General features: G+C 40.7%; 1 protein-coding gene across 2 annotated transcripts in view; it reads left to right on the forward strand.

The window, feature by feature from the left end:
* LOC138187862 (octopamine receptor beta-1R) overlaps nt 1-26,192 on the forward strand; it is a 97,322-nt gene that overhangs the window by 12,292 nt on the left and 58,838 nt on the right. The window contains exon 3 of one of the 2 annotated variants that reach the window (XR_011175273.1): nt 11,230-11,314. The exons of the other annotated variant lie outside the window; for it this stretch is intronic. The gene's annotated coding sequence lies outside the window, so the exon portion shown is untranslated. The remainder of the gene's footprint in view (nt 1-11,229; nt 11,315-26,192) is intronic. 2 annotated transcript variants of the gene reach the window in all.

Raw genomic sequence — 26,192 nt, forward strand, 5'->3', positions numbered from 1 at the left:
GCTTTAATATCATTCTTGTTAATCCGATCTCTTGAAAGTTTACCTGACACTATTTATTAGAAACATTAATTTCATATTAGTAAAATTATAAAAGACGATTAACAACGCCTGAAAAATTAGCAAACATCGGTGTAGAGGATTGTAGGCAAGCGCTGTCGTAGTCGCTACCGTTCCAACGATTCCATCTTAAAGCGTTCGTTCTGTTACGTAACGATCAGCGTTACAATCAGCGTTACAATCAGCGTTACAATCAGCGTAATAAGCATAATTTCCATGTTACGTTCTCGTTACAATTTTTTTTTAAGAATATTTCGTAGCAACGCTGTCTTTCGGTTGCACGAGTCGACACATCGACGCAGTGAACACGGTTCAAGATACTATCGATGTAATTAGCAACATTGGACACACGTATTATTACGAAACAGCGTGCGGATACAACACCGTTATTTTCATAATTGCGCAACTAAATAATTACCCGTGCTCGTGTTGTTGCATAAAAAACTGAGACATATTATAAAAAGCACGTAAAAAGGCTGCGGAGCATACAGTCGGGGCAAAGGTCACGGTTTGCCGTGGCTAATTCGTGCTCACGCAAACCCTTTGGCTGGCAGCGTATCCACGAACCCAAGACTCTGTCTTACCAGTGATGGATGTTGCGAGGGCCCCGACTGGTAGCGACGATAGTTGCGTTACTATTCCATCAACGAGTCTCCTAATCCCGGCCCCTTGTTCTTCCACCTGCACGAGTGCAGACAGTGGATTTAACGCGTTGACCGTTTTCAGCGATCATCGGTGACAACGTTAGCAAATTTTTTGGTATCGTTCAGCGTCGTATTACACCTCCGTAATAGGCTCTTTACACCGCAAATTTACACCGTGACCTCGAGAGACATTTAAGCCAGTAGTTTTCACACTCTAATTTTAGTCACGCCGTATTCTAGAAAATGTACAGATATTTCGACCCACTCTTTATACAAATTTGAAAGTTTAGCGAAAAGTCGAATTTATAGATACGAAGGTCGATAGATGATAAGTCGTTCGATGATAACGCTAGACTACTACCTGTAGTCTAGTAATAATAACTAATAACTTGGACATAGTCGGAGAAGAAACGCGCGAATGCGATATAATGTATCAATTTATCCCAGAGCAACATATACGTGTAAAAGTCGCGTACCGTTCTACGTGTTAATAGCGCTAAATGCCGGCTAAATTGCCCGGGGAGTTAAATTGATTTTGTCAAGAGCCGCTGGATTGCTGGCCTAGGCCTCCCCAGGGTGATGTTGGCGTACCGAGCAACGTTCCTAGCCGTTCTTGCACCGTCTAGGATAAACGGTACGATTTATGAAAAGTGTGGTCCCGTTCTATGGGTGAATGGGTGAAGATGTTGCAGTCGGAACCGTGTATAATAGCTGCGCTGGTCATCACCGTATGACCGAGTTACTTCGCGCCAGGTATAGGCGTGTTGTATCAAGTATGATCAAGTATGAGAAGAGGTTCAGAACGTTGAAACTCGATATCGTTCGTTTCTTGTTTCGATACGATACGAAAAATTGCGAACAACACGAAGAAGCACTATATGTCTATATTTGCATATCGCCTTTATCTCTTATTTCTCTGAACAATATGATGATATATGCGTATTGTAGTATCGTGGAGAAAAAGGTCTAAGAAGATATCGGGTAAATCATAAACAATGTCGCGAGAGCCGAGGCGTCGTCGGGTCCATCAATGTGTGTCGTCGGTCCTTCGATCGCCAATGGTTTCGCAGAAAAGGCCTGCGTGACCCTGGCCACGAGTATTTGCGGAACACGTGCGTGGTGGGCCTAAGAAAAGTGAAAGAGATGCTAGAACTGGCAGTGTCAGCGAAGAAGCCAGGGAGTAAGATTTCGAATTTTAGCCATTTATCGTACCATTTTGTTGATGTTTCCGTTTAATGCCGCGAGACAAATCGAGTCGGGAATAAAAGTGACGGACGAGCATTGACAAATATCGCCTTGTCGTTACAAAAATTTGACCGGCCAAATGTCAAAGTACAGATACCGAAAGTCTAACGAAAAGAAGAAAAAGAACTGGAAATCTGAAAAATAAATTTAATAAATAAATGAAAGATATAGCAAGAACGTAGGACACGAATATCGAAAGATGTATATTAAGAATTACATTTTTTAAAGCAAATTGTAAATCCAACTGCAAATCCACTCTCAGCTTCGTTAAAAAGTAGTCGACGTCATCCTCGCACTGCCTGGCTCCTGAAAACGATTTTGCGTCGTCGACCACTTGAATTTTCTCACCGCGACAACCATCAACCTTTCGACATCGAATCGAACTTGGAGACCGAGGCTTTTCGATGCGATCAAGACCAGGTTTCTTACTTTGCCCCCGTTCGCCTCTATCCTGCACGGTTGCGTAAGCAGAGAGGGTGACATAGGCCGACAGGAGGCGCTCTCGATATTTACAGCGGACTGTTTTCAAATATGTATATCGCTTTCTACTCGAATTGACAAGTGGGACGATCGATATTCGGCGCTGGTGCCGCGGAATCCCTCTTCCCCCGTCTGTCGCACCGATACCAGGTTCTTGCAATCGCCAAGCTTTTACAAGTACCTCGCGAGCCTACGGAAATCAGACCGGCTCGAATCAAACATCTGCATTGACTTACGAAAGTACTCGAATACTTTTCACAGGACAACTTGTCACGAATATATCGCGTACGTTGCACGAAAATTGTGGAAATTTCGTTAACGTTGTAATCGAAACAGTGGCTGGCGAAAGCGCTTGATCGCCTGGAAAAACTTTTCACGATAACTTCAAAGCCTTAGGTAATGCACGCGAAGCAGAGAAAAAAGATTCTAATATTATATTCCTTATTTAGAATGTTTTGCGATTTGCTTGAAAAATATGACCAATCGTATTTATAGACGATGAAATAATACTTGGACGTGTATAATATGTTCCTTAAACAAAAATTACTGTTAAATCACGTGTAAACGCAGAACGTAAAACGCAAAGAAACGCAAAGAAATGCAAAAAAAAAAAAAAGAAAAACGTAAAATAGACGTAAAAAAAAGAGAAAAAAGAAGAGAACTCGAGCGTAGCAGAGAATTGTGTTGTACGTGCGTGTTGCTCGATCCTTGGATATCGAAAGGCTAGAACTTGCGCGATCGAACAATGTTTAAATAACTGAAAACTGTCAGAAATTATGTTTAACGGAGTCGATTTACCGATTTTAATAAGCGGACGTTTCACCGCAAACCAGATGCGTACTCGATTTCGGACTCGTTTTGGTCGCTGAATCGCTCGATACTTTCGATATTTGCACTCTTTGAATCGATAATATCGATTGCATGGAAACAGCGATGGAATATAATCAGCGCTACTACGATCAATTGAAATTCCGAACTTATGAATTTTTCAACAAGTAGAGTCACGTGAGAGGATCGCACGATTTACCGTAGATTTGTTGAGCCATGGCATTCTGAAAAATTGACGGATATAAGTTGTGTCGGTATTTGAAAAATTATATCGAGAGCTATTACGATACGATACGATACGAGCTATTTACGCGAATTAAAAATGTTCTTTAAGAGAATAGACGAAGGAAAGGAGGAAGGGTAGCAAGAGGGGGAAGGAAAATAGGAAGAAACAGAAAAGACTAACCAAAGAGGGGTTAAGGATGGCTTATATTTAATTTTCGCAAATATTCGTCACCTATTCGATCGAATGCAATCGATCGGTTGCAATTGTTATCGATATTTGCTTCTACAAAGCGACAAAGCGACAAAGCGACGGATAAATGAAACTTTGCAAGTCAATTTTCCACTGTTATTTTAATTGAAAAAGATATTTTAGATTGGGACGTTCATCCGCAACGTTCCGGAATCCGGCCAAGCTGTGTAAATACTTTCATCCTTGGCTTTTTTCACTATACAGGAATCATCCATCGGGTCGTGCACTCTCGAGATTAATCCGCACCTTACGCGCTTCAGCTTGAAATTGATGCTCGTTAATACGTGAGTTTTCTTAACGAATATTTCGCGTTACATTTCCATCGGTTTTATCATTCACTGCTTTTCCTAAAATATAGTCTGTAACGATATATCGACGAAGGAAAGACGGTAGAACCGATTATCAAACACAAACGCGAAATACCATATTCGATTCGTCGAATTATCGTCAATGAAAATACATCTTTTCACTTTCGATTTTTATTTCGCTCCGTTTCTCGATCGTTCCGTGAATCGATGTTCCGATAATTGGGTTTCTAATATAATACAAAATAACTCGATCGAGAATTGAGAAAACATTCTGGCAATAAAATTAATGCATCGTTTATTAGGTTCAATCTGGAAGGAAATCTGGAAGGATCGCCAGATGGTGCGAAAAGAGTCGAAAATAAGTAGCAATGGTGCGCGCAACACGGCTCACAAGCTATAGGAAAAGCTTAAAACCGCTTTCGTTCCTTTTATCGGCTATCTAGAACGTTTCTTCGTGCTGCAATGTCATTATTGTTATCGTCGGAACGTCGGAACGTCGGCCAAGTAGCCGTCCAGTTTTCCGAGACAATCGAACCGGACATTGGTAAATGAATTATTAGCAAAGCGTTCCGTAAGTGGATTAAACGTTGTTCCACGAGACGCTTTAATCAGATTAAAATCTTAAAAGCACGGGCAAACGTTTTTAAGCGAAACCGGGGGAAAAGTAGCTAGCGCTTTATCGGTTCAGCGTGACAATCTCTATCGAACACCATGTACAGAAGATCCGTTCTTGTTTGCCCACGGTTTTTACAAAGCATTTTTGGCCGATTTACGCGAGAACTTTCGACAAATATTAAATGATTCGCAAACCCAAAGAACTGGAGAATTTGAAATTTAATTTCGGAATTAGAGAAGCTGCAATCGCGAATAACTAAATATGTAGTTGTGCGAGATGAACCGGTCTATAGAGTACGCGATCACTGTATCCAAGCCAATCGTCAGTACCTTATTCGTTGGCAGAACAAGTGGACAAACACTAGCGGGAAGATGGTTTGATATTCTCCTTTAACCTTTAAAATTCTCTGGTAGATCAGCATCGGCACTACCGGTGAAGACGAAGAGGAAAACGAGAGGTCTCGGTCGCGGCCGTTTTCGACCTTATTACAGCGAATACGTACACGACTTTGGACCTTGCCACCACTTTTCCCATCGACATCGAGATTCCTATCTTAATCGTCGTTTTTACGAGCATGCAACGTCGGTCGCGAGCTCGACCTTAAGCTCTTGTTAAGTTAGCGGCGTACTCGCACGAACGAGGATCGGCGCTCTCGAATTGCGGATAATTCGAAGCGGAAATAACGCGTACGTGGATCGAAGCTGCTTTTCCATCGAGAAAACGTGTTGCCCGAATCGAATCGAAAACGAAAGAAACGGAGTAATTTTTATTTACAGCGTGATCGTGTACGGTCAATCGAATAGCGTTTCTTGTCGAATCATCACGCTGGAAACGAAACAAACGAAGCATATCAGACAGCAATTCAAATTCTTCAGAATCAAGTTGATAATGATTTACAATTGATGATTTACAATAACGTTATCTAACAATTTCATCGTCTTCTCCATCATCGAATCATCGAATAAACTTTTTTATCCGCTGAAAGAATAAGGCACACTGAGTTCGCGAATCGAAGCAAATCCGATCGAATCGAACGTCTTCCGACGACGTTGTTTAGTTGTAAAGTTAAACGACTGTGTTTAAGCACAGTACGGTCAGGTTGGGTGAGGTACGTTCGAAGCCGGCATTTGCGAACTTTTTTTACGAACCTTCCTATGCACGTTTCCATACATTGGATCGGTTTAGCTCGACCTCCAGACTCCTTGGCGCTATCGTGCCTCGATACAAGCTTCATAAATAATCAACTTTCTACACACGAGTTTATACCGCCATGTCGGAGGTAAAATTCTGACACTGTGTGTGGAATTTTCAGCAACCATTTCGCTTTCATAACGTTACCGAACGTTCTCATTTATTCTAATTCAGCGAAGAATCTAGCGACCATCGAACCTTATCTATTAATTCTTAACTCTCGTCGAGGAGAATTTTCGAATTTTCAAGCTTCTCGCTCTTTCCACTTTCATATTGTTCCGTATCTCTGAATACTCGGATTTTTGAATATCCGTATTTCCCAAATCGAAATCCCAGCACTATGGTTTTCTGCACTTTTATTTGGATATTCGACGTTTTACGCTGTGCAGCTCCTTACAGAAACTTGCCCTCGTACACATCCGCCGCTATCCTCGGGGTCCTTCAAATATTTCGCTTGTATGCTTCGAAACGTTTGTAAGATAGCGTTTTGGAGAAGCTGCACGAGTCAGCGGTAGAAAAATTCAAGGTCGCCTTATTGAAGAGAATAGCGTTGTTCCATCGGTTCGACCTCGTAGGTTACACGTAACTCGGATGAAAGAAAAAGTCTGCTTACGTGTGGCGACGCTGAGCGATCTTAAAGGCGATCGGCATTAGCGACGTTCTCCGCATTAGCGAGCCACGCGATCGTTCGATCGATCGGATCGACTGGCGGTGGACGGGGCCGGCTCCGTATCTCTTCTCAGGTATCGTTTCGACCGAAATTGGAGGAACAACGTGCTCCCGTCGCGGCTGTTGTTTTCCATTTCGTGGAATTATCATCGCGTTGCATCGATTTTGCAGTTGGAAAACCAAACGACGTTAACGCGAGCCGTTTAACGTTCAATAGCATCGAACAAGTCGCAGTTACTAATCTTCTCGTGCTTGATGCTATTCCATCTAATCACTTACGAAGAAATCGGTTAATCGGTTAGTCGGTTAATCGAATGATCAACATTGTCGCTGCGTTTCATGCGAAAAGTCATAGATCATTTATTGCACGTTGTTACGTATGCACGAGTTGATCATTTATTTTCTTCTTTCTTTTCTAAGAAATGCTTCTTACAAACTTATAAATTCTTGGACATTTCTCATATATATGGATGTAGTTGTCTTTTCGAATAGGAAAATAATTGTAATTGTTGTGCATTTACCGTGTACGGCAAGTAACAATTTTCGTATGGGTAGATTCGATGGCTGTAGATATTATACATTTGATTTACGCGAATAGCAACACTCGTCAAGCAACTAGTTGTTGTACCGTACATGTATTCTACATGGATTCAATGGCTTCAATGGCTTCCTGTATAGGAAAAACAATAGCCATTCTACTAGTTTCCTCTACAATTCCACGTATAAATAGATTTCCATAGGATTAACGACTATGAACAGGTTATACTCACTCTACACGAATAAGAATAGCTATTGTTTCCTATATAGGATGAATTCGGCTACTTTAATCTATTTCTGCCATTTCACTGGCAATAGTACACGAATTTTACGAGAAAATATACGAGTTCATCGTAAACTAATAATTCCAATCTTACTACCTATTTTTATTTCATCGATTAATAAATAACTACTAATTAACGAACTATACAACAATTGAGTTACCCGACTCGGTTTACTTTGACACATCCTAGTTTACACCAGACCCGATTTACAATCGTTTCGTCGAGCAACTTGGTCAAGAAGCGGAATCGTTTATCGCAACGAGCGATCCGACAAGAGGATGCGGCATCGTTATTCTTTTCTGAAAGGATAATCGATTTCTTTGTTTCGAACGTCATCGGTATTCCATCTTGCGCAATTTCAGTCTACTCCGTTACGTTTCTACGCTCATCTGTGCTTGTAATCGTTTTATCGTTTCAAACGGGATGCTGGTCGTGCTGGAAAAAGAGAAGATCGGCTGATCCCGGTGAACGTCGATCCTCCGCGAACGAATAAAAATTCCATAGTGAAAAGAGTTTCGTTGGCCAGTTGATCGGAAAATTCGATTCTTTCGATTCGAAATTGGACTACGCTTCGACTATGCGTTCGTTCTTGGAATTGGTTCTTTTGGACATGGCTCGTTTCAAATACCAAGATGGCAAACTCGAGGGAAACTTTCTCAATAGGGAGTTGTTGATCACCACCAGTGTCCCTTCAACGGGGTAACTCTGTTTGTTCGTGACTTTTTCGAGGACAGTTGCTCGGTATACGAACGAACCGACCGGCACGACGCTTGATTTCGCAAAAGTTCGCTGCTTTGCGAGGGATGGCGTCTTCCAACGATACGCATCTCTGTACACCGAGGCTCGTCCACCGGGAGGACGGTCTATTCCGATGATTCGACGATTCTATTCAACGAACGGATAAACGCGTTCAAGTAGTAGGAGTTTAAAACGCGTTTAAAATATAAAAAGTTTCGTATATATTTGGCAATAGAGAGGTACGAATTAAAAGGAGAAGCGCGCACGAGTTGGAAAATAAGCAAGCGTATGTGCCGATACTTTTTGTCGCCGTCTGTGGTATTTCAGGCGCCTGTGGTGCCTGAAAATATCAAACAAACGATACGATGCCGTGAAAGCGATAAGAATCGCAGGTCTATTATACATCCTCTTCAAGCCTTGTCGCGTCACGGGCGATATTTTTTCTCCGCGGCTATTTCGCAGACCCTGAAAGGAAATCGAGAGCTCGGGTCTTCGTAGGTCACCGTTCAAAGGCAACCCTGAACAAGAGAGACGCGAACGTCGAGGGCAACGCAGATAATATCGCGTCGGCGATCGATCGTTGGAACGCGAAAGTCATACGCGGTGACTAGAACGTGGAACGAGCGAGACATACGAAGATAGGGAGGGCACTCTAGAAGATTATTCCGTGATAACATACGTCTTTCTAATCGCTACGAGCTTCGAGATTTACGACATGCCGGCCCGGCGCGCCGCGGCGGCAGCAGTCACGTTTCGCTGTAAGATCAATTTTCGTTGAATTCCAGCGAAACCTGGCTGGAAAAACATTCCGCAAGTTTTCCGCTCGTTTTCGATCGCGGACTGATCGCTTGAAATTCAGTATCCATGCTTAATAAACGAATCGTATCGCAAAAGAGACGTTTCCCTTTTCTTCAAACGAGTATCATCCTTTAATGGAATTTGTTAAAAATTCAAACGATATTCGGATATTACGTCCGAGATAAAGGAATGAAATGATAAAATGATATTTATCATAGTAAGATGTCGCGCATATAAGCGAGAAATTTTTTCTAACAGTTTCAATAACCGTTGTTCTATTATATTATATCGTATTATATTATCACATCGTATCCTATATAATATACGTTTAATATATATAGTAGTAATAAATACGTGATGTTACGCAACGTGAAATTTGACCGTAAAAGTTTCGCATTATTTATTCGTTCAAACTTTTTGCGGTTTTCCATTTTTCTATTCGATTTTTGCGAGGATATCCGTCAGTTTCAGGAGAAAGCCGTGGAGCCGCGAATTTCACGACGCAAAACGATTAACTCGTAGCATGTCGCTAGTATTTTCCGCGTGCCGAGTGTCACGGTGCAGAAGAATCGAGTGCTTTCGCTGTCGACAGGTGGTCAGACAGACAGTTTCGTGCGACGCGGCCATCCACCATGTGTAACGCAAGGTGGCTAGCGTCCTGAACGAACGTCGTTTTTTTGTCGTTTCCTACAAAACGGAGAAGCAGAGATCGTAACTTTTGCGAACGTTGGTTCGGTCGTATTAATAAAGAAATCGAGGCATTTATTTTTTCTAATTGCGATAACAAATTGCGGGGAAGATTCTCCGACAAAATGTAATTTACGCGGCAAAAGTTACAAGAGAAAATTGAAATAAAATGTGCAAAGGTTTGCAAGCTGAATATCAAACTGAGTAGCAGATGGATGAAAATCTCCAAATATGTATTCCTCTTCGATCAGAAATACAAATATGAATAGAAGAGAATTCAATAATATTAATACGGATATTCGTGCGATATCGGGGTTGTATTAATATTAGATTTGTCGATTTTTACAAAAGTCTCGAAAGCGTTCGACGACGAAACGTACAATTAAATAAAGTGGCCTGCTATGGTACACGTATCGGACAAATAAATCGCGGTGAAACTTGGTGAACAGTTTCATCAAATAGCAACGGTTAATCGTGCAGAAATTTGGCGATGCAAAGCGCCGTACACAATTATGGTGGAATCGTTGGCACCGTACGGCCGATGGCAATTCAATTAATTTAAAAGGCCGTCATTGTCACAAGGTGGCTTTGAAAGCGACCACGTCGTTTCCGACCACATCGTAATGCCGGTTTTATTAAATGTCTAGCTGCTTCGGTGCATTTTGTTTAATTGGGAATTACGTGATTGGGGGCGGGAGACTCGTCGATCGATTATTATTTGAAGGTACGATCGATGATCCTAACGATCGGAACGATTAAACAAACTGGCTGTACCGCTCGATTCTTCGTCTCCCTTCTAGCCGATTCCTACTTAATTTTTCGTTTTATCTGTCCTTATTCTGTTACTTAAGATACAACGGAGGCATAGCATCGTAAATAAAAACGATCAATTTCCGAAAAATCGAGCAATATATTTTCATACATTTTAAAAATAAATGAAAAACAACAACTCTTTGCACGCAAACATATTGCGTGAAAATACGTAATATTTAGCGGTATTCCAATTTGTACAGACGTATTTTAACTGCATCCTGATCAATAAATTCTTCGACAACCAAATATTCTGCGTTTTCTTTTCTCATCGTCCATTTTTTTTCTTTTCGATTGGAGGAACGAGATTTGAACAGGTCGCGATCGTCGAGACGAAAATACCCGAATGGGCTGGTTGGTGGCCCTCCGCCGTTGGTGGCCACTCCTATTGCATGCAACTGACGTACGCGAGGCGCTCGTAGCGTCGCGAACCGTGAAAAGCATTCTTCCGGCGAAAGTGGTGCGAAAAGTTGGAGGAAACGGAGCGTATCGTGACAAATCAAATTGATTCTTCGACCGTCGGTGCCGCATTCTGCTCGATGTAATTGGCCTCGAAATCTATTTTCCAACATTCGTATTTGATCCATCTCTGCGACAACACGGAACTGACGCGTCGCTGAAAAAGATGAAAAAGGAATCGCTTGATTTAGATTTTGCCTGCGGATCATCGAAACGCCACCGCTGTGCATTTCCTTTCTCTTTTTCGTTTACTCCCTTTATTATTGCACGTAAGCATGCTACTTGGGATTAACTCGACGGCAGCATCGGTGTTTCATAGTTTGTTGTTGCTTTCGCCCTTATGAAAAACCGCTTTCTCGTACGAACGAGTTGTTATCGGCAGGTTTATTCTTTATTTTTGCAGTTACGCCTGAAAGAAGAGACGCCTTTTTTAAAGTGGAAACGCGCTTGGCTCTACCGGTCATTTTTAGTATTCCATTAGTAAATTGGTGTGTATTATTTTTGTTAATTACGCGGCTTTCTTACTTATATGGTTTAGTTGGGTCATGTAAGTGGAAATGTCTAAATAGAAAGCGCACTATACGAATTAAATAATCGTTTTAGACGGCTAATTATCTTTGAATATCAGTCGGTTACGCGCAAAACGATCGAGAAGAGATATAAATGAAATAATAAATGAAAGCGACATAAATGACAGGGATATAAATGAAAGGGTTGCGATGCGCAAATCTTAAACCTTAATTAATTATTTTGTCTGCACCTGGAAATACGAGATCTCGAAATCTCGAAGAAATACAAACAGAAGCAAGTAATAATCGATACAGGGTGCGCAATATCTTCCCATTTTAAAAGCTGTTCTCGCGTGTCGCGCGTACGGAAGCCACACGATAGACTATTTTTCAAGCGGACGAATCAATCAGTTTCATTGCTTTTACGGCAAATAGCCTGTCAACGTTGGATGCGGTTAATAATGGATTTCCAATTTTTCGACTAGCCAGCCGTCTCACCCGTCGTTTCTCCTCTTCATCGAGCTCGCCGATGTTACGGAAACGATTGAAAGTCAAAATATCGCTGACCGCAGACATCCGCGGCCCGCGGTCAATCTTGCTGATTAATCATTCGGGACAGACAGAGCGTTTTCGTCATCATCGTCGAATCGCGGAGAATCTTTACCTCTTTCCTATCGTCTTCCTCCTTCTTCTGGTTAGCGAAACTCGATCGACCGACTAAAATCGGTCAACTCGATCCCGTTGTTTTCCTCGCTTCTTCTTCTTCTTCGCACCTTCATATCCTCTTTTCCATATTTTTCTTCGAATTCTCAAACTCAACCAGCAAATTTTAAACTTAAAGACTACTGTGTTTGAATAATATCCGTCGATGTATAATATTCACGGCGGATCATACGTACAAAGCTGGAAAGAAGAACAGGATCAAACGAGTTGGTAAAATTGTTGATACGTAGGGGTAACGGTTTATGCAAAATATTTTTCCGGTTAAAACGAAGGAAATGCGTTCCATCTAAATAGAAATTTCTTTCATTCTCTACGTGTTTGTTTAACAGGCAATAGAAATGAAACGAGAACTATTATTACGAGAACTATTAGAAGAACTATTATCGTACGACGAGTAAAACAGTCTATATAACTGATTCAGAGATGCAAAGACATTCTTGACGATGACATTTTTAACGAGCAAGTAGGTCGAGTCAGGTTCAGCGTTAAAGCAAATATCAATTCACAGAGTTAGATAACCGTTTAAACGACTTTCCTTGCCCCCTTTGACGAGTACAGACGCGTAATAATCCTATTTTTACTACACGTTTACTCCTTTCAACTGCATTTAGGATGATGGTCGTAAATTGCCTTTACTGTAACGCGTTATTTTTTACTAGCAATTTGTCGTTTTATGGCAGCGAATTATTATCTGGCATTTGCTGATTTACCACTGGCGTAATCTACTAACAGCCAGCCCTTTTTCTCTCTTATAACTTTTCTATTCGCCGTGATTGTTTAAAAAAAAAACCTGACAAAGTGCCTGTTGCACAATTTTTTTCCTCCCCATTCTCACATGGAATATCATAGGGGCAAGAGAAGGCTGCAACTAAGCTTCTCGAATGATTTAGCATAGTTTTCTCCAGCCGTTGAAATTACACGTTAACTTCAAAGTTAGTTAAACGTTTGAAAGAGAGAAGAAAGACGAGAATTTTACGAGCAATAGAATTACCTTTGCAGGTTATTTTGTCAAAATTATGATACAAAGTATCGAAAAGAAAGGAAACAGAGGCGGAGGAGGGGAAGAGGAGAGTCAACATTTTCTCACGATTTCACGTTGCAGCAACGCGCAGCGATGGAACAGAGGAGTCGGTTCCGTTGCTAGTGGAGATGTTACGTCGCGGATTCGAAACACGAAACGCATACTGCGGCGTTCGCTTATCGAAAAAAAAAGCGTCGATACGAATTTCGGTCGCGTACAGCCGATGGAGGCGTTCCGCTTTACGGCGCGTGACCATCCAACTTAAATGTATCGACAGCGGCGACAATACGGAACACCGGGCGCCTCGATAAACGTCGTTTAAATCGGGCACACACCGATTTTCCTTTGTCTTCGAGAGCATGCTCCTTCTTCCAACAGCTGCACGCGTGTCACGCTCGACATGCTCGGACCCCACAAATCTCGATACTATCGTGTGTGTTACGTTCAGAAAAATCGCTATGGTCGAAGGTGATTTTCGATAGAACCGACCAGCGAACATGGCGACGTTAGATTTTAATTGTACAAAAACGTCGCGGATCTCGCTTCTTCCCACATACTCGTTCACTATATGATTTTGAAAATATGATAAAAGCATAAATATTTCGATCAAAATCCAATCTCTCTCGAATATCGATGAAAATATCGAGACGAAAGCCCAATACACCATGTCTAAACTATATCCGATTATAGATGCTTACCTGGAAAAAGGACGTTTCATACGCATCGACCTAATATTACGCGTGGAAACGTTTAGTGTAATAAAAATTCCTGCCAATAAATTATCAAACACGAAATGAAAATGCCGATGGGCGAACAAATACGAGCACTTTTATTTAACAAATACCTGGAACAGTGTTGTCCCGTCCCAATAAAGCAGTACGTTTCTATTCGCCAATCTGATTAACCCCTCGTATTTCGTTCCATCTGGATATCTATTTCCTCCCCTCCTCTTCTTTTTTACTTTCCCTCGCGGCGTAATGGCAACTGGGTCACGGGCCGAAAATATCGATGTTCCATAATCTCGTCGGTGAAAAGGCTTCGCGTTAGCGAGCCAGCCCCTGTGCACACGACCGAAAGCTCTCTCCGCGACTTTTGCTGAAACTCCGACCGTCCTTGACTGAATCGAGCCGCCTCTGGTATTCGTCGTTTCGCGTTCACGGCCAAAGATCGCCGACTCTCGAGTGCATCCCGCTGCTCGAAAATATTCGCCCCTCCAACTCATCGGCCCCTTCGTCCCCTTTTTCCTCGCTAGATATCACAATGGCTCGAATGAAAAATATTTCGAAGCTCTTGGAAACTTTTTACGTTTATATCAGCTACGGAAAATATCTTGAAATCTCGTTAGAGACACGACTATCGCGACTACGCAACTACGTTTATCGCAAACGTACACCTGCAATTAGCAAAAGTGTACGTCAGCGTCAACTCTTGTACAGAGGAGGTGTACACGTGTCGCATCGTGCGGCGACCATTTATTTCCAAAGTTATTGTCTCGCCGACAGCCGCAACTATAAACGCGGCATCGGGCTTCAGGCTCGATATTTTATTAGGCTCGATACGAGCGCGGTTCTAAGAATCGGGCCGCCGACAAGGGGCCCGACGCTCTCCGTTGTCGTTGTTCGCCGCCGAGGAACGCGTAACATCAACCACATCTCGATCCGCGTCAGAGACCAGGCACCCCAGGCCGCGCTTCCGAACAGATGAGCCGATGACAGAAATAAAGATGCGGCCGGCACCCGACGACAATGTATATCGCCGAAGCGAAGTGCCTAATGAACCATCAATATCTCAACGGTTTCTTTGTCAACGGACAACACTTTCTCACGGAGCTACGCAATATGTAAACTGACAAACCTTCCCACCAACCGCAGAATCTTGGACGACATCGACATCGCCAAATATCGTTATACGTATTATCTAACACGTAGTTGGTGGTCTACAGCGTCGACAGCAATACTTGACATACGGTTTATCGAGTAGCGTGTAACGTCAATTCACATCAGAGACCAGGTCACACACCGCGTACCCACCGAGGGTCTTGGAATTTTCATAGTTAAGGTCCTTCGGACCAAGCGAGTATCTCTTGTCTTAGGATTCCTTTTACGTTTATCGTTTACTATGGGTTAACACGGAAAGTTAGTTTTTCCTCGCGTCCGGTATGTTCCGTTAGCAATTTTCTCACGAGGGCGGCCAAAACCCTTCCCGGTCCACCAATCGTCTTATTATCCAATCGGAGACGGTGTCTACTGCTCTCGCTTCCTTAACCAAAATTTTCATCGACGAATCCGATAGTCCCGTGTCCTTAGACACACCCAACCCCTAGCTTTCCTCGGACACAGTATCGTCGGTAAGACTCACTTATTCTGTATCCTTAGAATAGTCAACATATCTTTACCTGTCTCTACCCTTGTAACAGTCGCCTACTTAACGTATCGGTGTAACTAAGTTTTACATAACGTGGTTGGAGTGAATTGTGATTTATGTTAATTCAGTGTGTATTCCAGTTTGATCGCTGAATTTGTAATAAAGTTTAATTAAAACAAAATTAATAGTTGTCTTACGACTCAACTATTTTTATTTTATCACCCAACCCTCGAGTTTACGTGACGAGCGCTGATAATAAAATAAATACGTACGTAATGTTTCCCCTATCGAGAAAGCAGCGGTGAAACAAAAATGAAAGTAATTAGAGTCAAGTGGAAGATGATCGTGTAGGAGTTGCAAGACACTTGTTACGAAGTTGTTGGTGAAAAGTTAATGAAAATAAAAGCTCTACCAACACAGTCGTGCATTGCCACTTGTTTTTTCCCCGAGCGAATCCCTCGATATTATTGTATATGGAATCCTTGACCTCCTCCCCTTTCACGTTCCTCTTGTCTCCCACGCACAACCTTGAGGGAAAAGATCTGAAAGAAGAACAAGTTACAATAACGTCCAGCGATCAATCCTAGTCTAAATCTGCCTAACACCTTATCATTCCTCATTTCCATCAGTTAAAACGTTTTTTTAAATCGGTCGATACCGATTTACAGAGTTGTTCACCTAATATTATAAGAACAAAGTATACTGTTTAATAATAATTTACGATTACCTCAAACATTTACGGGAAAATGGCTCTTTAATGCCGTTCGAAATATTGCAGAGTCTACTGTTTCGAGAGAGAGAGAGAGAGAGAGAGAGAGAGAGAGAGAGAGAGAGAGATCACGTTTACGTTTATTACGATATTATTTCACTCGACGATTATTTGAGAAACATAGCAAATGTAACTTACAATATGGCATACAATCGGTGTAAAATTTATTACGTGGCTATCAACGGCTATTAACGACGATATAACGACGATATAACGTTATAAATAAAGAAAGAAACTCGATTATACATATGTCGCATACATCTGTTTATGCCTCTTTAAAATCACGTCGTTTATGATAGATTATTGATTAGAATTTACTAACGTTTCATCAAAATTTGATTTACTCCGATCCGAAAAAGTTTCAGAAAACCGTTAGGGAAATAAGATTTCTCACCATCTCTTTCCATCGTTTTCCTTTTCGTTCGAACATCGAGCGATCAGAGGTAGCGATCGAACGAATCAATTCAAGTATATTCGCCAGTTATACGCCGAACAGTCGTTGCCAAAATTGTTTGGGGCGAACCGTGAAACGCCGCTAGGATTGATCCTCGACGCGACTTTGGCCCATCTTCAGAGAGATCTTATCCAAAGTCCGGAAAAAGCTTCGCCCTCGACGTAGCTAAGCTGCAAAGAGGGTAGAAATCTCGGAGTATGCGAATGGCCAGATAGCATTTTGAGTCGAATCGGGGCCACCCGTTTCTATGTCCGATATCGTCGAACAGCAGTTACTGGAATGGCCAGAATACAAGCTGAGGATGTTCATGCAGGCTCGAAAGCCGATTGTAAAACGCCCGTAAAGACCGTAACATCCTCGTCGTTTTACGGGGCTCGTTTCTTCTCCGAGCTTGTTCGCGCCGAACGTGATTGCAATATAGAATTTCTGATTTTTTATTCAAATTTTTTCCTTATTTCACGTGTAATAAGGGTGAAAGTGCGACTCTGTTTTATGCGTTATACACGTGGCTTATACGGTGTTTCACCATCCCATGGAAACATTTCGGACGAAACCACTGGAAAAGACGATAGTCTTTGGTTATGATTCGTAGCAAATGCTTCTTCATTCCGTGAATTATTCTCCTTCTCCTAAGTAAGCATCGATAATATCATCTTGCTATCATTCGCTCCCTACTATTAAAACAAAAATGACAAGTTTTGTCCCAACGCGTTTACGAGTAAAATCTTAATTTTTCAAACTTCTTCCAGATGTATATCGATAAGCGAGCTTTTAGTTTTTTCGGCGAGTCGAGTTTCACGAGAGCGATAGATAGACATACGATAGTCGATAGGTGTTTGTGGACTTTCGTGGTTCACTGTACTATGCATATACGTATATTTAGTAACTGTATATACAGCAGAGTAGGGGGAATTTGCAGAGAAGCAATTTCACTATGAATTTTTATGGGACTTCTTTCTTTATCTCTTCGTTGTACCGTGAAAAGAGCAGAAAAAGTAATTGAAAAGAGCGGGGTTAGATCTTAACGATCTTGGAAGGAAATTGTATACGCGTAGAATGAAATGCGTCAAGGAAGAACTTTTTTACGATCTATAGCTGAAAGGTTCCGAGAGGTTTCTCTCCGGCAGAATTTTCTAACAATTTTACGTAACAATAATAATTCAAACATAACGATAATAATTACCGGTTTCAAGCTCTTAAATATCAGGATTAATTACTACTAACCAAAACCATTTATTATCGAAGACGTGTTTTACGCAGTTTCGATTAGTTTAAAGCTAGTTTTTAGTTTTGTCCAAAACAGAGATTTTTAACAGTCAGGGTATATCGATAATTACTACTTGTACTTCTGATTAGTACTCGAAGATACGTTTGCTTGTTTCTAGAATTATTGACTATATTGTAATATTCTAACGATAATACTGGCGAAAAGTCGATACATAGCAGCGTTAAAACTACGTAAATCGTACATTAACAATTTTCGAATCTTTCTGTATCTAACAGGCTACATATTCATGCAATACATATTCGTATAGTTAATGTATACATACACATATACATATTCGTACAGGCTTGCAAACGATGACGATGATTCTACGTTCGCTTCGTTCTAATCTTCCAACTAATTTTATAGGCGATAATTCGTTCAAACGAAACGAAGGAAAAATGGAGGAACTACCGTTCTTCGACGCGTCCGATCGATTCGCTTTTCGACCTCACTACCGGCAGAAAAATTGGGAAATGGCGAAGGGACTCGAATCCATTTGCATGACGTCGTGAACGCCCACCGTTTGACCTCGAGCGTTGCCATCTTTTAGAATAACGAGCAGCTTTTGGCTCGCGGATTATGACGTGTCACGCGTGCGTTCCAAACAGTAATAGACAGCCACGCGTGTAATTGTAAGACCGCCCTTTCGTAGGGTGTCGCTTTTCGGGGCCAATCTGAAAACAACTGCCGGCCTTGAATATCTTCTGCAACAAACGCTTCTAAATCACGATGCACTCTTCGTTCTTCGTACAATCCTATCTTTCTAGCCGTAGTCTATCGACTACGGCAATTATTATTTGCGTAATCTGTGTCACGTTATCACGTTATCACGTTATTCGGCTACAGATTCCAGATACAATGGCTCGCGAAACTATTTCAATATTTATACAAATTTTTTGCCAATATATTATATGCGGCAAATAAAACATTTTTTCAAACTTTCTTAGCGTTGTAACGAGATTTGAAACTAATTGGAAAATGTAATAATATTTATTGCGAGTATGCGCATAACAGAGATTACGAAAGCGTTTGAGCAGTTAATCATCGACAAGCCATTAAGCGAAAGTGTCCTTAACGCTAAATTGTACGTGTTACAGCGTATAATTTTAACGATACTGTAAATCGTTATAGATAACTGTGAGTGATAATGTATAAGCCTATTTAATCTTACTTTCCACTTAATCTTATTTTACATTGCTGATTCTACTAATTCTACCGATTCTTCTTCTTTGCGGTAAATAACTTGCGAGTTGTCTACATATTTCCAGATTGGTTCTAAATTTTATACTAATATAATCACGATAGTCGTATCTCGTCGCAGTGGCAATGAAATTTCCACGCTGTTGGCAACGGAAACTGTCGAGAATATTGTCACGCGAGGGTGTACGCGTTGCACAACCTTCGCAACAACTATTTGAACGTTGGCGCGTTAATCGTTCGGCTGCGACGAGTGTGCTCGCTGTATGACCCAATTTCCAACACGTTCGACTCGACCTAGAGTTCTCCGTCGGCGATCCTCTTGCACTCTGCATTGCCGTTGGATTCTGGAGCTCTGGCGGCTCTGGCGGCTCTGGCGGCTCTGGCACGGCCACGAGATCGTGCACTTTGGACCGATGCCAATGGCCCTATTACACAATCCGCTTGCTCCCCCGCCCCCTCCCCTCTAAAGTTCTAGGTTTTCCGCTGAACTTGATCCATCTCCTTGTTCCTCCCTTGCCTTCGTCCTCGCCCTCTCGCCGCACCTGTCATCTCAAATCCCATTGCAATCACGTTTCCTCAATACCATCGAGGTATTTTATCTCGATTATAGTTGACGAATGAATTACTCGTTACGCTTTTCTTATCGTTTTTCTAAACTTTCTGGGTATATTATATTCTGTATTCTATGGGTATAATTGTTAGAATTTAATCTTGGAATTAAGATTAATAAACTGTGGAAGACACAATGTTTGTGTTGAAACAATACTATATGATTTTTATTAAACAAAGTTATAGTAAAATACAAGTAAACGTTATGAATGTTGACAGTTGGCTAGTTATTCTCAGACTGATTGTGGGCCAAGTGATCCATGGCCCTTGAAAAGATTTTGAATCCCCACTCTCTATGCAGTAGTAATGAGTATGACCTATGTGGATGTGTTTGTGGCGGCACGTGTCACGGAACCTTCCAGCAGCTTCGCGATACAAAGCGCTATGCCGTCAAAGCGCGACACCGACGTGCCGAATGTTCCGTCCATATCCTTATAATTCTTCCGCCGAATTCTCGGAAGAGCATGCACGCGCTAGCAGCCGCGGTACATCTAACGAACGCACGCTAGTGGGGATAGCGCTGGGCAACGAAGGGAATAATCCGATCGATCGATCACCTCATCTGTACGCGATTAATGTCGTTGTATTCCAACAATAATTAAAGAAAAAATTGTTATATAAACGTTAGGGGGTTCAACGCTAGCATGCTAAACAGTCATAAGAGAGAGCGAGAGAGAGAGAAGAACGTCCGTTAATCGCTGACAAATTTTAGACAAATTTCTTAAAGTTTTCCAAATTTGACGGCGAATATATCTAAAATGTTTCCGTCGATTATCGTATTGCGATAATAATAAATAATATATTTACCACTGCTTGGATATTATCGTAACCGTGTTATGCAGATATTGCTTCAATAATTCGATAATTCGATGATTCGAGGAACACAACATTCTAATTGCGCTAAATCTTTAATGTTGAAATATTTTAGCTTCAATCGTTTAGAAAAAACCAACGCTACCGTGACACTTTACTTCGCCTAATGAATTCCAGGTAATTAATCCTAAATACTCTAACCGATTCTAATAAACCGCAAGTAATTTCCTGTACTTGTCACGATCGATATTTCTTTCAACTATGAGAGAATATCGCGGCAATTGCGAATCAACGAAGAAGAAACCGAATGAAATTCAGCGACTCGATGAATTAACCGTGTACATTAACAAAATCTCATTCACCATGTAGCAAAAACACTGGCGATATTGATTTTATTCGTTGGACGTGCGCCAAGATATTTTCATTTTCGTCTGCATTTGCCCTCAACCGTCTGGCACGGACGTTGTAATCCAAATAACGAGTGGAAAGCTTCTCGAGGAAGGTGTATTTACACGCGTGTCTAGCATTTCGAGAGATCCGTCGGAAGGAATATTCTTAATAAATAAAAATTTCTTGGACGGGAGTCTGCCCTGGCCAGGAGAGCTAGAAAAGAAAACCAATATATACAGCGAAAGGAGAAAATGGAAAAGTTTCCGAAGAAAGAGGAAATTGCCTGCAGACTTTGTCGTCCCTTTCGTGTTCTTAGAGAGGCTGGTTCTTGTACTCTCGCCACGAGTACACGTGTGCAAAATTCTCTGGTTGAACGTGAATCGATGCGCTTGATCAAAGAGTGGATTTGCGTTTGAGTATTTCTTCTTTATCGTCGAACTGTAGTTATGGTTAGTCGAGTATAGGGTTGAAACAAAGGACCGGTAATACGGAACGAGAAAATCAGTTTTTCTCTCTTTGCTTCTCACATAATTTTCCATGTGAACGCTAGTGTGATTTTTCCATGATTTTTCTTTCGCGCGACTCTGGTGTTGGAACGTTGATAATTAAAACGGACGAATAATAATTGAGAACGAAGAAACGTGTTATTTCGAACATTTGTATTCCAAATTGGAAACTCGATGACCAAAGTGTCAATGTGATCAAAGTACGTAACAAGAGTCGAGGATTACTTGCGTTGCTTTTCTCTTTGTTTAGTTTATACCATCGATATTATCGTAATTATTCTATATTTCTCCGTTCCAGTTGTTCCAAGGATAAAATTTTCTCTCTTATTCGTGTTTTAATGTTACCATTGTTGCAATTCGACTATTTTCTTTTCAATTATTCCCAAGCTAAAGACTAAAATGTATTTGCTCGATCGAAGAAGAGGATCGACAACGAAAGCGAGCATTTAGAAAAATTAGTGTCTTTTAAAAATTATATCACGTTTCTGGTCTATTAGTTTGTGATATTAACGTTATTCTAACTCGAGTATGTCTTCTTTCCGGTTACTTTGGAGTTAGTCCAGTGGTCCGGCTAGAAGCGAAGAAACGATAACAGAGTATGGTGAATATCGTTGTCACATTCATTCTCGAATATCTCTTCCCTTTGCTTGTTTTGAAGTTGCAGAGTAGACGATTAAAGCGAGAAACTGATAGAGAAGCCACAGATATCAATTTCTCTTCTTTCTTTCGTATCGCAAAGTAACTTTATATCTTATTCGACCGAGTTAGAAAATCGACGACAGAAGCGAAGGAATAACAATAGATTTGAAACGTGAAACGATCAATTTTGCCTTTCTTTCGTTTTTATTGGTCTTTGCTTCAAATGGAAACATGTGTATAGTAGCAAAAAGTGGAGCGGTACTGCGACAAGAGATCAACGAATCGGCTACTCTTCTTTTTAGTCACTCTACATACACTGTCCAATTTTCTTTTTTTCTTTTTTTCTTTCTTTCTTTCTTTCTTTGTAACGTTAATACCATTGCAACGCGAACATTCTTTCTCTTTAAATATTCTGATATTACAAAGTGAAGAAATGGTAAAGAGATTGGACAAATCATTTTCTTTTTCGCTTTTTATTTCTCTTTGTAGTATTAGTATTATCGTAATTCTAATATTTCTTCCTTTCGGTTGAACTAGAGTTACAAAGCAAATGGCCGAATCCGAGCAGCGATAACGAGAAACGTCACACCGATGAAAATATATATCGCGGTCAATGATAGCGAAAAAGCGTTTTTTGTGTAATTTTCAAGAACGTCGAAGAGCAAAGAATGTTTCGGGCATATTACTCTTTTATACCGACTGAAAAAGCAAAAATGTCACGTAAAATTGTCACAAAAATGTCACAAAAAGCGGACGAGTAGTAGTGGCGCATGAAAATTGCAAATTGGCGAAATTATTTTAGTTTTATTGAAAAATTGGCACGACGAAGAAATTTGAAAAAACAGTTCAAAGGTTAAAAGTAGAACATATACAATATATTGTTACAAGTCTTGAAAATTACCACCACGATTTACCAGCTATCCAATGAATGAGAAATGAATCCTGAAAGCGAAACATTTATGATAATGGTGAGAAAGACGTTCTTTTATTCGCTAGAAAGTACCGTAGGTCTAGGACCGAAGAAAATCATCCGAAGGAACCACCGCTTTGTTGGAAAGCCGTTGGTTGGTTGGTTGGTTGGTTCGATGACAAACGGCGTCAGTGCGAAATTGGAAACCGCGACTCACTGGCAGTGCTCGCAAATTTCCAGCGATTATTTATTGTTATTACCGCGGTTTCGTCCGCGCACAGTTGTTGCCAAGCGTGCTCGAGACCGTGAGATTCGCGATGAAACGAACGACTTTAGCCTTGAACCCCACGGGATTTTCGAACGAAATTCTGCTCGAAGCGCCGTCTACATCGGTGAAATTACCACCGTGTAATCGAGGAAGAAACGGAATTAGTTTGCAAGAAGATATTGTATTTGCGTTTGTCGACGCAAATTGCGAGTGTTTGAACTTTGGAACGAACAGCCGTTGAAACTACTATTGTCGGTTCATGGCCAGATTGGAAGTAGCTTTCCTTGTAAAAGCTACTACTGCTATAATTTCTAACCTTGACCTATTTACTCTTTCATATACTGACCTTTATCATGTAAAGTGATATTTAATGGAAGCATTATTGGCGGTTGAAGCAAATTAAAACGTATTCGAAGGATTATATTAATACGAGGATGATGCAGTGAATATAGATTTTAGTCAGGCAGCAAGTTTTAATAGAATATCAATGTTCTCTTCTTTTCCTTTTTTCTTTTTCTTCTTCTTCTTTTTTCTTTTTTTCTCCTTTTTTTAATATAGCGAGTCTTCAGCGAATTAACAAACGAAATTAATAAAAATCAAGGCTCGGACTATTTCGAAATTTTTAAGTCCGATATTATAAATAAATGCGATCGAATTTCTTAGTTAACGTTAAACATATATTGCTTCACTAAAGAGAGCACAAAAATCTCACAAATTAATGAAGATGATACCAGGAGAAGGAGAGTGAAAAGTAAGAGGTGTGAAGTAATAGGAACAAAGAAAGTACCGCACTGTGTGCGATACTTTAGATACTTCTTAGATCAGAAGGCGGTGTGGTTATGACGAGGAGGGGCCAGTGTTTATAAGAAATATTATAAACCAAGTCCGTTCTATGATCTCTCGAGGCCTGGAATCGCGATATCTATCAATCCTATCTATCTACCTACCTATTTCTTATACACGAGCAAAATATGTTACACATAAAGAAAGACTTAAGGTAAAAGATTTATAATCTAATGATAGAACCTAGCAATGTAAAAGTTTGCGTTAAGGGTACCCTATAAATAAGAACTTGATATTCAAATGGTTATATTCGTGTAGGTAGAGTTACCATTCGATACAAGTAATATTACAAATTATGGATCCTTCACGCTGCTAAGCTTCGAGCTGTACTTATGCTAACGTTCGTATGTCACTGAATGTTCACTAGGTGCTTTCAGCCTACTCGTGATAAATAGATTTCTTAAACGGCCGTATTATAAGGGAGATTATGCACCTATTTCGCTAAAGATTAAAATTCGTTGTTAGAACGTTAAAAGGTTCAAAATTGGCGAGTAAGCACCGTATTTAAAACATAAACGAATTTTCCCGAATAAAAAGCAGAAATAATGCAAAGTGCGTTGATCGTAGCACAGTCTGTTGTATTACGATTATTTCTATCAAGTCATATACGTATGTCGTTGATCGCGCAATTGTAGTAATACCGCAGTTGCATCGATACCGGGATGAATAACGTCCAATTAGCAATGAGCCAAACGATTACCTTCTGATGTCCAATAATAACCATATCGAATTACCAGTTACTCAAACGAACAAGTTTACCAGAAATGCGAAACACGAATATACGGAACAATGGCGCGGAGTTAACATCCGATGCCTTCGCGTCGCGATTTGCTTAGTATCTGTAATTACGTGACGCGACTACACTAATGCGTTGCCTGGATACTCCGTCTAACGGTGACGTATCTATAATGCAATCCTAGTAATATACATACAATCGAATTATGACTATGCGCAAAGTGCGTTGCTCGCTGATTCGGCCGCCGTGTTTCGTCCTAAATATCAGACAAGGTCGCTGTTCAATAAACCCGATGTGTCGATCGCGCGACTTCCATCCGTCTACGGCCGAGATTTCTCACGATGACGAACTTTCTAGATTTCGTGATCTTCCGCCGCGTAAAGCAGCACAGATCTCTGCATCTCAGCTGTATCAGGCAGATTACGAAAACCCAGAGTTTTAACCCAACTCAAAATTAACTGCTACGAATCCCCTTGAATCTTTATATTTCGATTTTGTTCATTCGAAACGAAAAATCATGCATATCGATAAGAATCGAATAAGAAGAATAAGAATAGATAACGTTAGAAAATTAGGCGAAGAAGATAAGCGAAAGAACAGAGCGGGACTAATTTATGGTCCCTGAACCTACACCCGTAAGTATCGCGTCACGCAACGTTCGTTGTACTTGAATCCATTCCCAAACGATCAACACTCCAATTAAAAATCCATCATCCCCTAACGGAAGAATTCAAAGTCAGTACGATCGCATTTCCCGCGCTCCATTCCTCATCGCGAAAGAGACAGCTCAACCTCTAGATATCATTACGGTGGAAACAGTCTCTTTCCTATCACCATTTCCGTTAATAATTATCTAGCCTATATGGTCGTCTTTCTGTTTGTATACTTTTCTACTAAATACTCCGTTTTCACGCCTTTAATTTGACTATAATAACTTTGTCAAAGTTTTTCCACCTTTCTATTCCAATATTATTCTCGTTGCAACAAGCGGTTAGCATAAAATTAGCAAAAAAATTAGCAAAAAATTGGCAAAAAATTGGCAAAAAATTGCTTGGGGAATTATTATAAATAAGGCAATTAATAACAATACAATGGATAATATTGTGGTAAATATAAACGGTAAAATGTCACCGAATAAATTAAAGCACAAACTCCAATGATCTACCTATGAATTTATCTTTATCCAGTCTCTTCTCACATGTCTCTTTCCACGGTCGTTTTCACAAATTACAGGAAATTTTCCTCGAGATCGTTACAGACTCTTTACCCTTCTTGTTAGGAATATACGAGTTGCAGGGACCAAGTTACATTTTTATCAGCCACATGGAAGAACCATTAGAATATC

This window comes from Bombus flavifrons, chromosome 15 (genome assembly GCF_040668555.2).
Source record: "Bombus flavifrons isolate JBK064 chromosome 15, iyBomFlav1_principal, whole genome shotgun sequence".
NCBI lineage: Eukaryota > Metazoa > Arthropoda > Insecta > Hymenoptera > Apidae > Bombus > Bombus flavifrons.